A 6,269-nucleotide genomic window follows, 5' to 3' on the forward strand; every position below is an offset into this window, starting at 1 on the left:
GGTAGGAGCAGACAGGCAGCAGCTGACTTGGAAGGATTGTTCCTTAATCAAGACAGAAAATTAGGAGAGCAGAGGTGACAGATGAGGTGACAAATCCTGGTTAAGTACAAAGCTGGGAGATGCCTCCCTGGCTGTTCAGGTGTGCAGGAGCTGTCTCTGCGTGCCCTGGAGGGCTGCAGCAATGAAGCCAACCAAGTTAGGGAGAGGCTGAAGGAGCCGCGTCCTGAAACAGAAGAATGGAAGAGGAGAAATAGAGCTAGGAGGAAATTGATGTTTCTTAGAAAGATACATGGTTTATCGTGTTAGTTTGCCCTGCAGCCACAATTACTAAGAAAACAGTTTAAGAGTGCTGTGGGGTTTAGCACCTTTAAGATGCCGTGACAAAGTGTGTCGTTGCTGAGGGATTGTCAGGATTTGGGCGTTTAGAAATGCTCAGCTGGAGCTGCTGTCCACAGCCCGAGCCCGTCCCATCCAGCGCCTCCAGGGGCTGTGGCTGTGCCCGCCAGTGCTCTCTGCTTCTGGGACTGCATGTGGCAAACCTGCTCGTTTCCCTCTCCTCACTTGTCTTCAGCTGGCTCTGCGTGATCCTGGGCCATTCTACCCTCTGCAGATCATTCTGTCTCCTTTCTCCAACATCAAAGAAAAACTCATGCAAGAAGCCTTTTGTTAGATTAATTGACGTGGTTGGAAAAAGGATAGATGAGCTCTCAAGCAGAGTTCTATTATGATTACATTTTCAGGACTTTTTTTCAAGTGTCTTGGACAAGAGCTTACATTGCAGAAGTTGCCTGTTCATCACCAATTAAATTGGGTGGGTTAAAGTAGATGGTCTTTTCTCACACATCTTGTTTTGATCTTTTCATCATTTAATGGTTTACCCGCAGCATTTGTATGTCATCTTCAGTCCTCTGAGCTGTGGTCCTCGCCATTCTGTCCCTTATCTCTTCAGCTGTCCCATTGGATTGAAAATTTACAGAAATTCAGAGAATCGGGCTGATCAAGAAAAATAGATATTTCAAATTGATGTCTCTTAAGTATGTGCTTATTTCTGATTAAGTAGTGGTGAAGAGTTTTTCTTGAAATTAGGCCATATATTTGCCTAAGTAAGCAAAGGTGCAGGTACAAAAATCAGTATTTTCTAAGTGATATGCTGTGGGGAAAAAAAAAAAAAAAAAAAAAAAAAAAAAAAGATGGGGGAAAAGTAAATACAAAGTGAGAATAAACAGAGCCTGGGGACAGGAAATGAATGATCTACCATTACCTATGGAGCCCTAAATCAATGTTTTTTCCTTCCCTGAGCAGTTCAGTTTAACAAATTCCTAAAACCAAGCAGAGTCTTTTTCACTAAGCAAGCCATTAATTCAGGAGCCATAAAATCATTAGTAAATTATGTCAGTGATTTAATTGAGATGGACACTTGCATGAAAACAGAGCATTTTGATGTTCATCCTTCCTCCAAATGCAGTTTTCCACACAAAGCCATGCTGGAACATTGGCATTTGTTTCGGACACAGTCCCAGTGGATGGATTACCCTTCAGTGGAGATCCCTGCTTCACCTCAATAACTTAAAATGGATTGGACCACTGAATTGCACTAAAGCTTGTTCAGTTGTACTAAGAAGCGCTTTAGAAGAGTTTAGTCTTTTTAGTTGTGTATCAGTAGCTCATTGAACACTGCCAAAAAAGCTCCTGGAAATGATTTATTGTAAAAACAGGTTGAAAAAGAGCTTCATTTTCATGAAGGTACCTTTAATCACAATGCCTCTTCTTCTGTGGTTTTGTTCAAAAATATTAAAATGTGGATCTGGTCCCATCAGCAGTCCTAGGTGGAAAACTTAATTAATGTAACATATCCAAGTTTTGACAGCCTTTTTTTTCCCTAATTAATTTTAAGACTTTTTTTTCTCTTGCATGTTCAGTCGTTTATCATGGTGGAATGGAGCCCGTTTGACAGGAGTCTTTACTCACTGAGTACTTTTGTGCATATTGCTATTTCAGCCAGTCAAAATTCGATTTCTTTAGTGTGGACTCTCAGTGTCTCTCATGAAATTATGGTTATCTTTCTGATGGAATCATGTAAATTTTTTCATTGCAGACCAGTTTCACAGTAATTTTGCACAATTTATAGTATTTTTTTCTAGTATGTAATTCAGATTATTTTTAAAAATGCCCTGGACATAAAAGTACAGCCAACATTCTGCTGCAATCTAAACAACAATTTATAAACGTATGTATGTATGGGAAAGATTCAGCTCTAAGGATGCTCACAGACAGTGGGAACTGGCAAAAGAGAATTATCCCAAGTGATGATTTACAGCACCCAGGAAGGCAGCAGTTAAACTGTGCAGCCTTGCAAAGGCTTGTGCCCATGGAGCAGACATTTATTGCAATATGTCCTCTAAAACTGTTAGAGGGAGCCCTGCTTCCGTCACCAGCCACAATTATTCCTGCAAGTGTCACAAGTGCAGTTCCCACACACACTCAGTTTTTTAATCGAAGTACTTGGCAACAAACCACCAAACACTTCAGGGAGATTATTTATCCGGGCAGAAAGCTGTGTGTCATAAAGAGGTAATGAAAGCAGGCCTGATGGGAGCCAGGAGATACCTGGGCCCTGGCGTGGGTGACCCCAGAGGCTGCGGGCAGGGACAGTGCAGCCTCCAAATGGGAAACAAACCAACAGCACAACAAGGCACTCCTCTAGGCTTTACATTGCACGCATGGCATTTCTGTGAGACACTTCATGGACTCCTAATTCCTTCTCTTTGGTTTTGGTCATTATTTCTGAAGCACAAAAACATAGCACTCCACTTCTCTCTTAGACCTCTCCACTGATGTCTCTACATCACTACCATAATCCCCTTTCAAGATTTTGAACAAGCAAGCAGCTGTGCCTGCTACATTTAAGAGATATATTTTTAAGAACACTGTTGTTTACGAGTGCATTCCTCTCAGCAAACAGTTCCAGGACAGTAAATATCTACCTCTGTACCTAATGGCTTAGAATGTATTTAAGGTAGTAGACGATAAAAATCATTTCAGGGTTTGGGGGTTGTTTTTTCAGTCATCCCAACAAAACCAAGTTAATTAGTCTTCTATATTTTCCCATTCATTCACCACTTTGAAAATAATTCTATGCCCTAATACATAATAAAGTAACTGAATTACTGGAATGACTTACATTAGATTATATCATGTTCCACAATTTACATGGCAATGCATTAATACAGAAGTAATTACATATGTAAACACTCATGGCTCCTTCCCTTGAATGAGTTCTTGCTGGTGTAGGCTAAGCCTGGCCAGTACCAATCAGACATGATGGTGTTAACAATTCCTCATGGGAACAAAATCCAAAACTAGGCAGAGGTGGGGGTGTCAGATCTAATTTAACTATTCCCACTCCTTTCTTTCTTTTATTAACCTGTGAACAAAGTCGAGCAGCTGACCAGGATCCCTAGGAACTCAGGAAAGGCCCATATGTGGTTGGTGACACTTGGGTGCCACAAGCCCTCAGGTGTGCCTGGACTGCCAGGTGCCAAGCCAGGGCTTTCAGCTCACAGTCCACTTCCCAAAATAGGGCTCCTGTGCTCAGGCCTGCCATCCAGTGCTGGGCTTCCCACAACTTGCTGGCAGCTGGTATCCTCAAAACAAAATATGTCATTTTCCTGCCTGCCTGCCCATGCTTGGGCACAGTTTATCAGGAATCGCCCACCTGGGGCTCATCAGGTCTTGGACAAGCAGCACCTGGGCTGAGCTCCTCCTGAGTTACCAAAGACACTGTCTGCTCCCAGGATCTGCTGGCTAATGAACAAGTCCAAGTGGACAAACATTTTCCTTATGGAGCATTCAAAGAAAGTTACCAAGCAGAATTGCAGTCCGGATGGAACATCACTGTGACCCTACAAACATTGGTCCTAAGGGAGACTTTCCCTGAGCTCAGGGGCATTTCCCACAGGGGTGAACCTCTGCAGGGACTGTACTCACCTGAAGTCACTGTCATGCTTCTAGTAAATTCTATGGAGTCCTTTGTTAAATTATTTAAATTAGGCTGTCAGTTTAGGGCCGTTATGTTTGAGTGCTGTTAAAAGCTTTAGGTGTAAAGCTTTAGTCAAATCCAAGGCTGTGTACTGAACCTGTAACTCAGTGACAGGGGCTCCCTTATTCCTCTGTATCCTCAGCCTTTCCCATTCTTTCTCTTCCTCCTGTGCTCAGCCCTCACATATATCACTTCCATTTGGTTTTAATTTTAGATTGATTGAGTCTAGATTTCGATCTGTAGTGAGTAGTAGAGTGAAGCATACCAATGAACTTCGCTGCACGTTCACTTTTATATGAAACCTTGTGATTCTTTGAGCAACCTAGAACATTGATTTGTGACAAACATTTTCAGTCAATTAATATTAGAATTCTGCAACCATGAAACTTTCTCCTGGTACATATCCAGGTAGCCCAACAGTCAGTGAAATACAGGAGAGATATCAAGTGTGATAAACAAATATGCCATGTGCATATGCAAACATTTTCTGTGTTTTATAATAAATTTTGTGCTGCATGGATGTGTTCCATGCTCTGGCTTTCCACTCTCCTTCACTTTTAGCAGGAACTTCTTGATACCAATAGTTGTTTTTCTATCCAACCAAGGGTATCCATGGTGATGTTTATAAGAAAAAATCTAATTATCTTCATAAAAGTGTTCTTCCAAGAGCTGGTTTGATACAGTGATTTTTGGGGGTTTTTTTTGGTCAATGATTCATGTTGGCTATCAAGCTCAACAGCACAATGCAGGCAAGGATGGAAGAAGGAATAAGGAAGGGGACATTTAGAGCTGCAAGAACTACAGAAGTGGTACTGTTTCAGCAGCAAGAGTGCTGGTATATACACAAGTGTACACTGCCTCTCCATCTCACAGAATTAACCCAACAACAGGACTGTGAAGAGCAGCAGAGTCCTGAAGAGTGGGTGCTCAGTACACATGCCTTTCTGAGGCTGCATGGCAAAGAGAATTAAGAGGGTGGATGAGGCAGAGAGGAAAAGAAAACAAAGGTAATTAGAAGGTGCAACAGGCAAAAAAAAAAAAAAAAAAACAAAAAAACCCCAAAAACAAAAACAAAAACAAACCCAAAACATCTGTGGACATTCTCCCAACTTAGTTTTTGAAAGAGAAGGTTAAAGACTAAGTGAGGAACCTGCCCTTGGTATGCTGTTTGTCTTAGTGACTTATTCATACAATTTATCCAGCTCTTAGTCATGACGGTTTCTCATTGATGCTGACGTGCACTTTTAAAAAATAGCAAGGCACGAATCCCGTTTGCATTGGTCCTGGCAGCTTGTGTGAGCTGCGATGCCGAACCGGGCGCGGTGAGCCGGAGCTGCGGCGGGGCCGCGCCGGCCGCTCGCCGCGGGCTCCCCTCAGCCCGGGCGGTGGGTGTGCCGGCCCGGTGCCTGTCCTGCCCACGCACCCTGCCGTGTCCCTGCCGGCCCGGCCACCCTGGACAATCCCAGGAGTGGAGAGGGTGTTCTGGCTGTTCCTGGGGGATCAGGAGGCTTGGGCTGGATGAGCTCCAGAGATCCCCCCAGCCTCAACCAGACTCCATCTTTGTCAAGGTGTCCTAAGCTTGCGCGGAAACCCAGAAATGTCTTTGACCATGGTGACCAGGAATTACTGCAAAGTCAAGCTTGGTCACACCTGAGGGAAGCATCTCAGCTTCCTCTCAGCCCCGAGCAGTCCTTCCCTTGGCGGTGAGGACGGTCCCGGGTGTGTTTTTTCTCCAGTCCCGGGTGTGTTGTTTCTCCTGGGATTGCAGAGCCGGGCCTGTGGGGCTGTGAGGCCGTGGGGGAGCAGGACGGCTGCAGGTGTGAGGGGACGGGGTGCGGCGGGAGGGCTGAGGGGCAGAGCAGGGTGTGTGGGATGTGAGGGGCCTGCGGGTCTGAGGGATGTGGATATAGGGGAGGTGAGGGGGAGCAGGGTGGGCACCTCTGCGGGGTTGGGGCTGTGAAGGGACACACGGGGTGTGGAGTATTTTTGGGTGTTTGGGGACATACCAGGGTGTGAGGGGTACTTTGAGGTGCTGGTCTGAGGAGTATTTTGAGATGTGTGAGGTATTTTGGGGTGATGGTGTGAGGGATACTTCGGGGTGCTGGGATGTGAGGGGTATTTTTAAGTGTGTGGGGTGTGACGGGATATTTTGGGGTGAGGGATACTTTGGGGTGTGAGGGGGTATTTTGGGGTGAGGGGTATTTTGGGGTGAGGGTATTTTGGGGTGAGG

The sequence above is a fragment of the Erithacus rubecula genome, assembly GCF_903797595.1.
Source record: "Erithacus rubecula genome assembly, contig: scaffold_96_arrow_ctg1, whole genome shotgun sequence".
NCBI lineage: Eukaryota > Metazoa > Chordata > Aves > Passeriformes > Muscicapidae > Erithacus > Erithacus rubecula.